The sequence below is a fragment of the Oenanthe melanoleuca genome, chromosome 3 (assembly GCF_029582105.1).
Source record: "Oenanthe melanoleuca isolate GR-GAL-2019-014 chromosome 3, OMel1.0, whole genome shotgun sequence".
Lineage (NCBI taxonomy): Eukaryota > Metazoa > Chordata > Aves > Passeriformes > Muscicapidae > Oenanthe > Oenanthe melanoleuca.
Genome location: NC_079336.1, coordinates 108,877,595 through 108,887,939, shown reverse-complemented (window position 1 = coordinate 108,887,939; position 10,345 = coordinate 108,877,595).

The window sequence follows — 10,345 nt, the reverse complement described above, 5'->3', positions numbered from 1 at the left end:
ATTCCCCCGTGGCTGCAGGATGTGAGCTGAGCCACCTCTCCACATGGCAATGGCGACTAAGGCGACAGGGAGAAGGGGAGCTGGCTGCCGTTGCAAAACCCACAGGGAGCAGCCAGTCTCAGTGCTACTCTGGGTGGCGAGCTGGTCTGTAGCAGTAATTCCCAAGCAGAGGGCTAGAACAGCAGAGGCAAGCAGACCTGGGGCAGCAGACAAAGTGTACCAATAAACTTAAAGTGGTGGCAGGAACAGCATGGGGCTGGGTAGACCCAGGAAGAGAGAAATGGTGAAGGGGAGGTGTTTCAAGTTTCCTCTGGCTCTCACATGTCCTATGTGATGACCTGGCAACAGCAGCAGCATCCAAGCTCCAGCAAGCTGTTGGGAGATCCTTTGTCCAGAGAGAAGGAGGAGGTGAGGGTCCCAGGTTTCCCCTGAGGCACCCAAGCAGTTGGTGAGAGTCCCTCCCAGTGAGGTTGGGTGTTGAAAAGTCCCAGTTCAATGGCCGCTTTTGTGAGCAGAGGCTCACCCACAGTAAGGAGAAGCAGTGAAGGAAAAAACTGCAGTAGCAGTGAATCCTGTTCTGCAGCAGCAGTCCAACACCAGAACCACAACCATCTGTCCTCTAAATTGGGCAAGGTCTCTCTCTCCCCAGCTAAGAGATTGCTGGAACCACTACCTCCCACTACCCACTACCTCCCCACTTCTCCCCAGAACCAAGAGGACACACCCTTAAGCTGCTCCAAGGGAAGTTTAAGCTGGATATTAGGAAATTCTTCATAGAAAGAATGACTGGGCACTGGAATGGGCTGCTCAGGGAGCTGATAAAGTTACTGTCTCTCGAGGTGTTCAAGAAAAGACTGGATGTGGCACTCAGTGCCAGGGTATAGTTAAGTAGGTGGTGGTAGGTCCTAGGTTGGACTTGATGATCTCAGATCTTTTCCAACCTAGTCAATTTTGTAATTCTCTGAATAAAGCAGTTTGAAAGCTCTTTCTTTGCCGTTTTCCACAGTAAAAATGTACACCTGTACTGGACAGGTAACATCTCAGGGAAATATACCTATGCAAACTCTAATCAGACTTAGTCTTGCTCTGTGTGCTAAGATTGCAGAGAAAATGCAGAGGAAATGCAATTTTCCTCATTGGGAATACCCAGTCAACACTCTCAAGTTCTGCAAAGTACACAAAAATAAGCAAGGATTCCTTGGTCCAAAAAGCTCTTCCATCAGTGTAAAATACCTGAATTCCTACTGCTCCTTGTAAAAAATTGCTGGAATGCAATACTATCACCTTGCAGGTGCATTGCTCCTCTCAAAGCTGAGGCAAGGGAAAAGGTAAGAGCTAACTCTTGCCTTTGCTTTCACAGCAGCCAGGGGTCATTTGCAGATAACTTTCTGCCTCTTGGCTGGAAAACTGTAACTTACTAAATTTTAAGAAGCAAGCATACCTTGCGAAAGAAGTCCTTAAATTTATGAGTAGGTGTAAAATCTTTGGGTGGTAAACTGAGGCACAGTCTTAAAAGTTTGTTTCTGTCTCTGCTGTTGCAGGGTGTGGCAGGACAGCTACCCCACCCCTTCCCTCTACCACAGACTGTTGGTGCATAAAGAGATAACCTAGGGACCCTGAAAGTGTGGGGGACTTCTCCCCGGAGTGTGGATGCAGGTTCTGTGTTGCAGGTTCTGTGTTGCTTCTCTGGGGATTGAGAGGAAAGATTTCGATACGTGCCCCACCAACAACTGGACAGTAAGATATATTGACTCGTAAGTTAGATTATTTCTTCACTAGCTGTAACATTAATAGGTACCTTTGACCTTTCACTGTGTATATCTACTAGAAGCCTCTTTTGCTTTTGTCTTTATTCCTGCGTAGTATTAGTTTGTTTTAAGTCTTATATCTGTTAGTTTTATGTCTGTTAAATAAATAATTCATTTTAAAATAGACCAAAGCAGCTATTAAAGAACTTGTGAATTAGAGTGGGCTTTGGGGTGCTGGCTGCCTCAATAAAGCTGCTGCCAGAGGCCTGGGCAAAAAGCAAGGTCTTATCTAAATTCCCCCATCAATTTGTAACACAAGATAGACACAGGCACATGTTCACACATGTAAGAAGAAGGGATTTGGCACAGTGAACTCCCACAGCACTCACTAAAGTGGAAAATAAAGTTTCCTACCAGGCTAGCATTTGAATAATAATGAGGTCCAATTCTCCTCAGCTCACCTCCAGATCTCCAGTCTTGTAATGTTTATGACCATTGTGAATAGCAGAATATCAGGTATGTACATGTTGGCATCTTCAGGCAGCAGACATCTGTATTTTGGCATGATGATATGTGACTGTTGATACCTAAAAAAAGAGAAAGTTAGGTATATTTGGACAGATTGTTCCAAAGCTGCTCCTGGGCCAGACCGCAAGAAATACAGATCACCTGCAGCTCTCACTGATCTTCTCCTTGCTAGTGTAACCGTGTTGCTGATGGTATTGTGCTTCTGTGTTACTCACAGTTACAATAAAACCCTTTATAATGTCTGGTCATTTGCAGCCTACCTGAAATCTACAGCTACACATCAGACTAAGAGTGTTCACTCTGTATTGCTGTCTGCCTCCTTCACTAGTCATTTTTCAAAAATGCAATAGAAATGCCTTTGAATAACACATTATGAGCCCCTTCAGTGCACTCCCAATCTCAGTGGTGTTCCAGAGCATCATCTACTCAATGTGCCCCATTTCTTTCAGCTAATGCATATGCTACTCTAAATTTGACTAATGAGTACAGAACATTATACAGATCAAAAATATGCAGGGCCTTCAGGTGGTATGAAGCAGCTGCATGAAGTAAGTTTCAGAGAATGGGAAAGAATGAGCTATTGTTTTCTAGGAAAGATATGCTGTCTCTCCAACATTACTTCCTTAAAAAGGTTCAACCTATGACAGCATCTTCCATCATGACATACAGCAGGATTTTAGCATTTCAAGGACGTGGTACCTGGTGTCTCATCTGTGACTCCTCAAGCAGTGTGCTATGGCAGTTTCTTTAATTTGCCTGCCCTCTCCTGTGAGAGCAGCTGGCACCAGCAGGTGAATTTGCCGTGTGTTTCCCTGGTGAAAAAGAGATTGCAATACTTTCTGTATGCTTCCCTCCTTATTTAATTACCTTGCACTGATGTCTCCTGCCATCTAATCAAAGAGACTGAAATCCTTGCCTTAAGGGTACTTTCTGGCTATGTTCTTGTCCTGGTTTAGGGCAAATTTGGGAGGAAACCTCTAAATGGGATCCCTCTAGGAAACAGTCTCAAGCAGTCCCTCCCACAACTAGTTTCCTCGGACAGAAGTGGAAAAAAACCCGTTTATTTAACAGGCAAAGCACTTCCTAACACAAAAATGAACAATACTAAACATCAAAACTTCTCATCATTCTGAAGAAACAACAGATTCAGAAGAGTCCCTTTCATGGGTTGCAGCCAGGCTCACTCAGTCTGTTCTCAGTCCTTCCGACGCTGGGAAATGCTTCGGCCCAGGCCAGGCCTGGTGGGCCACAGGTGTGAGCTCCCGGTGCTCTTTTGGATTTTCAGTCCAGAGCAGGTTTGAACAATTCCAAGAAAAAGGAAAAAAAAACAAGAAAAACACAGTCCAGGGAGCTTCTCTGCCTCAGCTAGCCAGAAAAGCTAACCAAGAGCAAAGGAGAGTGCTCTCCTGCTGTCCACTGCAAACAGCACAGTCTGTGTGAAGGATGTGGGGAGCAAGTGTAGTCTTTGATAACAAATTCTGCACCTCTTCTCTCCCCCTTCACTCCTGGAACCAGTAGAACTCAATATTCAGCACCAACAGATGATTGGGGATACAAGCATCATAAGCATCATAAAGTCACCCAAGACAGTTCTGTACTACTCCAGAATTCATTTCTCATTTTTCTCTTGGATCTTAAATGTTTCACCCTTCATTCTCTCAGTTTCACTACTCCAGCTTCCTTTTGCATATGTCACTCAGCCTTTTCTCTTATGTGTCTGTCCTCCCAAATAACTGACCTTTGATTTGTAGAGAAGAACTGTAAGTTTTATCTGACAGTTACATGGGAAGAGTTGCTTTTGGAAACTTCTCACATTGACATTTCACTGGTTTCCCCAGGCTTTTTATTTTGTCAGTCAGAATAAATTCAAATAGTCGGGGTACAAGTGGAGTCAACCACTACCCCTCTCCTCTCCTCTCCTCTCCTCTCCTCTCCTCTCCTCTCCTCTCCTCTCCTCTCCTCTCCTCTCCTCTCCTCTCCTCTCCTCTCCTCTCCTCTCCTCTCCTCTCCTCTCCTCTCCTCTCCTCTCCTCTCCTCTCCTCTCCTCTCCTCTCCTCTCCTCTCCTCTCCTCTCCTCTCCTCTCCTCTCCTCTCCTCTCCTCTCCTCTCCTCTCCTCTCCTCTCCTCTCCTCTCCTCTCCTCTCCTCTCCTCTCCTCTCCTCTCCTCTCCTCTCCTCTCCTCTCCTCTCCTCTCCTCTCCCCTTCCCTTCTCTTCACATATTGCCAAGTGGTTGTTCTGTGGGAAAGATTGAGGATGGGTGCTGTAATGACACTGAAAGCAAACATTAACAATTAATGCAATTCATTATCACAGTATTTTTAAATGAGTGCAAACTGATTTTTGAAGAGTATCCAAACCAAACTGTTTTAGAGTAACTGCTAACAGCAACTTACTTCTTTGTGGTGCTTAGCATTTACTGAAATAAAAATGCACTATTCTAAAATTTATGAGAATTGATATCAATGTTTTAATGGACTTCTCAGAAAGTGCAAATGTCCTTAGTGAGCTGCTTAGGATGGGCTTCTGGCACAGTAACTGGTATTCAAGAGACGAATTTTATACCAAGATAGTTATTAAAGTCCAGCAAGGCCATTTGAAGGACCTAAACAATAGTGTGTAATTCAGTATGAATAAACATATAAAAATCTGATATTATGAAGTGTTTCTCAGCTACCAGGAGCCTTCCTGTTCTTGTATTGAATCAAAAGCACTCACAAGTTATGCCTACTATTTACAACTTCAGAATCAATTAGTGCATCATTACTGGTTAATGTAAGAGTTGCAGGAAAGCAGTGATAATGAAAAACCAGTGCAAGCGGAAATACACAATTATTGAAAGTCCCAGTCTTAGTAATGGTTATTTCTAATTAAATATAAATGGATGAGAAATGTCTGGCTCTAATCCTCTTATCAGATCACCACAGGGTAGCAAAAGGATAGATGACTTCCCACAGGCAAACAGTTTTCATGTAAGAAAGAAGCCAGATGTTCAATTGACATTTGGATTCTTCTGAAGAAAAGACATCTAAGTGAGCTTGAGAGACAGAAGAAATGAAATTGAACCCCGGTGAAAATTTACAGGAACTATGCAAGGAGCCAGATCAGAAAATCTTCATTTTATCATACAGCTAAGAAGGTGGATGCTCTCAAGTCATCAATATAATGGGTTATATTGTAGGTTAACCTTATGGATTGTACTGTTTGGACCTAGACAGTTTGGTAGATTTGGATTTGGAAACACATAAATGAACTTCTTGCTCCTGATAGTCAATGAGCTATCTACAAGGTGCAGAAGTTTGTCATGTAGAGTTAGAATTTACTTAAAACAAGTATTGGTCAGCAAGGACTGAGCTCCATTCAGAACAGTATGTAGCAAAAGATAATTGGGTTACATACATCTACTAAATATGACAAAGTGAGCACAAATATTTTTCCACACTGCATCAAATTTGAAATTGAGTAAGTAAACTTGTTATCTCATGGAAACAGACTCTAGATAAATGTTTTGTAGTTCTCTGCTCTTGCTAAAGAAAGCAATAATAAAGCCCCTCAAATTTAAAGTTTTTGTAAAATTTAATAAAAGACAGTTGTTACAAGTCTGATCAGTAGTCTGGTCACATTAATTCTTACTCAACATAAAAGCTCTAGGCATTCTATTTTTCTATTTCTTCTCTTGTTTCCACATATTTATCTATTAAAAAAAAAGGTAAATTATCCTCATGAACATTTTAGATTTATGCCTTTCATTTCAGCTTTACTATTTTTCATCTAGTCTCAGTTGCCTTATTAACATTTTCATGTTGCTTTTGCCATTGAGCAGCTGGTGGTGATTACCACTTGAAAAGTTAATATTCATGCTGGAGCAGAAAAATATCCTATTCATCAGCTTTCGCTAAAGTCCCCAACGCTGATTTCCAAAGAAAATGCCATCACCATGAACAGGAGTTTGACAGTAAAGGCATACAAGATCACGCTTGGAGGCCAGAACAGGAAAAAATTCCCTGTCTATATCTGACTCCAGCACTTGTTCCAAGTGCTGCATGTCCTGATTCCCAAAGGTGTTCTTTATAGATTCTCTTGAAAATCTGTGGTGCTACAGGCACATCTGGACAGATCAGTGTGGGAGTTACAGGCAGGGTAAGCCTTTCTATCTGGTCAGATCTTTGAGTGGTTAAGAAGCTACTGAGATGCAGTAAGCTGCACTATGAGGATTTATAATCCACTTTGGGGCAGAGATGTGATAAAGTCTCCCTGGATTGCATTGAAACAGGCTATGGGTGCTTATTTGAAAGCTGAAGGATGCTGACAGGTGATGCAGGTGCGGAAACTGCACAGTTTGTACATCTGTCTCTCCAGCTACAATGGAAGAAGCCACTCTCACCTCCAAACTTAGCACAGGCACTTCCAAGACTCTTCTACAGCTCAAAAGATTACTCACAGTATTAGAAATTCTGTTGAAAACACTCTTGTACCCTTTGAATCACACCCTTTGTGAAATGTCACCTTTTACTCTAAGATATGTTTTCCATGCTCTGTGATCCATCCCTTTACCTATTCCCAGCATAAGGAGAATCTCTTTTTTTCTTGCTTGAACTATAACTTTTTTGCAGGCATTAAAGTGTTCACAAGCACAGAGCAAAAGTGATTGAGCATTTATACCTGGTAAATGAGATTCAAATGCTGGTTGCTTCTCAGTCACTAGAAGTCGCTGATGTTTCTGTCACTCCCAGTTAGCTAAATCTTGGATTTTTCTGGTATGATAAAGATAAAAATCCTGTTTGTAAATTGTAACTTGTTCCCAGGAGCTGTGTGACAGAGAACCCAGCTGAAATCACATGTGAATCTGCAAAACATAATGGTCATCTTTCTAGAGTTAGCACATACAAGCTAATTACAGTCCCTGAGCAGAAAAACGCTTAATATGGGTTTTAAACTAGTGTGACTTACAAGTAGGAGATTAAAGTGATAGAAGCAGGTTGCAGTTTTGCAGCATATTTATAGAGTTAACACCTAAACTCCTGTTTTCTGAAGCAAAATATCAGTGTCATGTTTCTCCTTAGCAGCACATGACAGATGATGGCTGCTTCTTACTCTGGAAACCAAAGTGACCAAAGCTCTTTCTACAAAGCACTCAGCTCTACAGAGGGTCACATGTGAAAGATTTTCATGTTTCTCACAGGCTCCTTGCATATTTGCTATGCTATTTCCCCCTCTCTGTTGAAGTAATAAATCCTTAGGTGCAGGAGCTGCCTCTCACTGTGGTATAGCACAGAATTTTGCTTCCAGTATCAGTGGAGGCTTTTAGCTGCTACTGTAAGATGAATGATAGTAGATTACTACAATATAGATGCTCTGTTGTCTTTGAAATGATCATGTCTGCAAAATTAGTATTTCAGATGTCTCAGCTAAAGTTTATTTGGTTATTGTTTATTTATTAATTGAAAATACCTGTGCCTAAAGGTAAAGCAATCAAAAATAATCAGCTTTTATTTGGAGGAATAGATGCCATTTTAACCACAGCTTTTTTTGTTGGCTACTGTTGGCAGACCCTCCCACAGAGGCAGAGCTTTTTGATTTGTTCAAGTAACAGATCATTAAACACAGTACCAGGCAAACCCAGGGAACTAGGAAAATTTGTAGAGAATGCCTCCAAAATACTTCAGCTGCAAGTTAGGCAGAACATACCTTTCACTTGTTCGCTCTGGCCCACTGACTCAAACAATAAATACACTGAGCAATTTAATAAGTACCTGATGCCAGCACCTGTGGGTACAGATCAGAAGTGTACTTGATGCTACAAATAACAAAATTGGTAAATTTGCTGAAGAATCACAAAAACGATCTTTAATGATTTCTGACTGACAAACCTCTTGCAAAATACACTTTAAAAAGCCTTTTTTCATTAATTCAGGGTTCACAAGTGATAACAGGATTATCAGCCCTGCAGCATGAGATGTGCAAAGCACATACTGGAAAAACTGAAACATGAGAAAACCTCCTATTTCCCAGTAACTCATCCTTTCCCATCACCTTCACAAAACATTAACCTCAAGGCTCACCCAGCCTTTCATTTCTCAAGCTGTGAACAAAGGAGAAGCCTCAGAATCTGAGATACTAACAAGCAGAATGTAAAAGGGGAGTGCAGGGACCAGGTGGGAGGTCCTTATTACCATCCCTCCGAAACAGAGGTACACTTAGGGATACCCTTCAGCCTATAAAGTGCTTCCTGGGGAGGCAATTCTGAGTACTATTCAGACCTACAGCAAATCTGGCTGCATTTGCACCAAAATTTTATTAGCCATTTCAAAGAGAAGCATTTAGCTTGTACTAAAGTTTTATTAAACTTGTGAACCAGCAGGAGTCTTCCTGTAAGAACTATCTTTAATTACTGCTGTTTTCTTTTAGAATTTTTTTCTTTTAAATCAGAATATGGAACACCAGCTTTGACATTCATCTCAAGACAAAATGCTGACTGTGAATCATCATCAAAGTGCTCTGATATGTTTCATACGTTACTCTTTTTATTGCATTCTTTAAAAATTTAAAGAAAAAATAAAATACTTAAATATTCAATTTGGAAAAAATTAGAAGCTGTTCTCATGAAATAAAATTCAGACAAAAACTTTGAGGAGTAGTTATGGAATGATGTCCTGCAGCAATGAAGCCCATACAACTGCGCTGTTTATCTGCAACCAGTCCTAGTACTTATTTCTCTCTTCCAGCAAAACTCACATCCCAAAATCAGCCAAATTCAGGTAGAGGTTCTGCACAACTCTTAAGCTTGTAAATAGACAGGTGGGTAGAAAATCCATTTATTTTGGAGAGTTGTTATGTTTTCACTTTTTGTTTGTGACATTAGTTTGATTAGGGTGAGAACATCCTGCTGTGAGATATTTTACTATGAGAAAAAATAACTTTTCACTGGCCAATGGATACAGAAAATGTACTTTCCAAGTTTCTTTTCACAGGTTGTTTTCCGCAAACTTGTTTGTTTTCTGTCAGAGGGATGAAGTACAGAAAACTTATCATAATAACCCAGACAAAAGAGGGATACTGGCTTTGGAAGGGTAGAGGAAAATATTAGTAGTAGAGAAAAAGTTCCATATGAAGAGAGCATGATTTTGCTCTACACCCCTCTGCAGACTGACAGACATCAGTGTATTTTGGTCTTAATAATCAATCACTAGAAAAGTTCCCATCCCCCCAAATGATAAACCCATTTGAAAGTGCAATTGAAACCAATTGATGTCAAATTTCATGACAGATAGCTTAAGGCAGAGAGCTGCACAGTAGTAACAATTGATCCACAGCATACAGCACTTGGCTTTTGATATTTTTCTCATTAAAGTCCTAGGATGGGTTAAACAAATGACAATATAGGAACAAGAAGCAGCCATGTGTCTCTGTGGTAAAGGGGAGCTGTACTCCTTCCTCCTACCCAGTCCTTCCATGCTGGAAAGCAGGGGCACTGCCTCCATCTACCTCCTCTACTGTTTATTTCACGCACTCTTAAAGTACACATTCCTTTTGTCAATATTCACAAAAGAGGAAGCAATCAGTGAAGTCATGCATTTTGCTAAGAGAGAAATGTAAATTCTTTCACTTTGAAAATTACCAGCTAAATTACCAGCTCCAGAAGTTAGTAGAAGACTTTTCTTAGAGCAAATTTTTACATAAATATGCAGTTTCATTCTGACCACCTGCAGACCTAAGGATAATAACCTGAAAGCAGGCAAAATGTGTCAAACCAAAAGTCTGCAGAGGCCAGTATTCTCCCTCTAATTGTAAATGGAGGCAGGCTGTTCTGCATCCTGTTAATTATTGTTATTTGTTTCCCCCTAGTATCAGTTGGTTTTCCCCTTGTTTTTTTTCACTTTTCTCTTTTTGTACTTTAGTGCCCTATAAGACTTCATTGTTTCCTTAGGTTCATGCCTGGCCATATGAGGAGGATCCAGCATAAAATGGATGGAAGAGCATGGGAACAGTGCAAAGAGACAGACTTTCCTAAAGGGGATGGAGTCCTAGCCTTCTCCTTCCACTGTGTTTGTGACATCTGGCTTTACTCTCT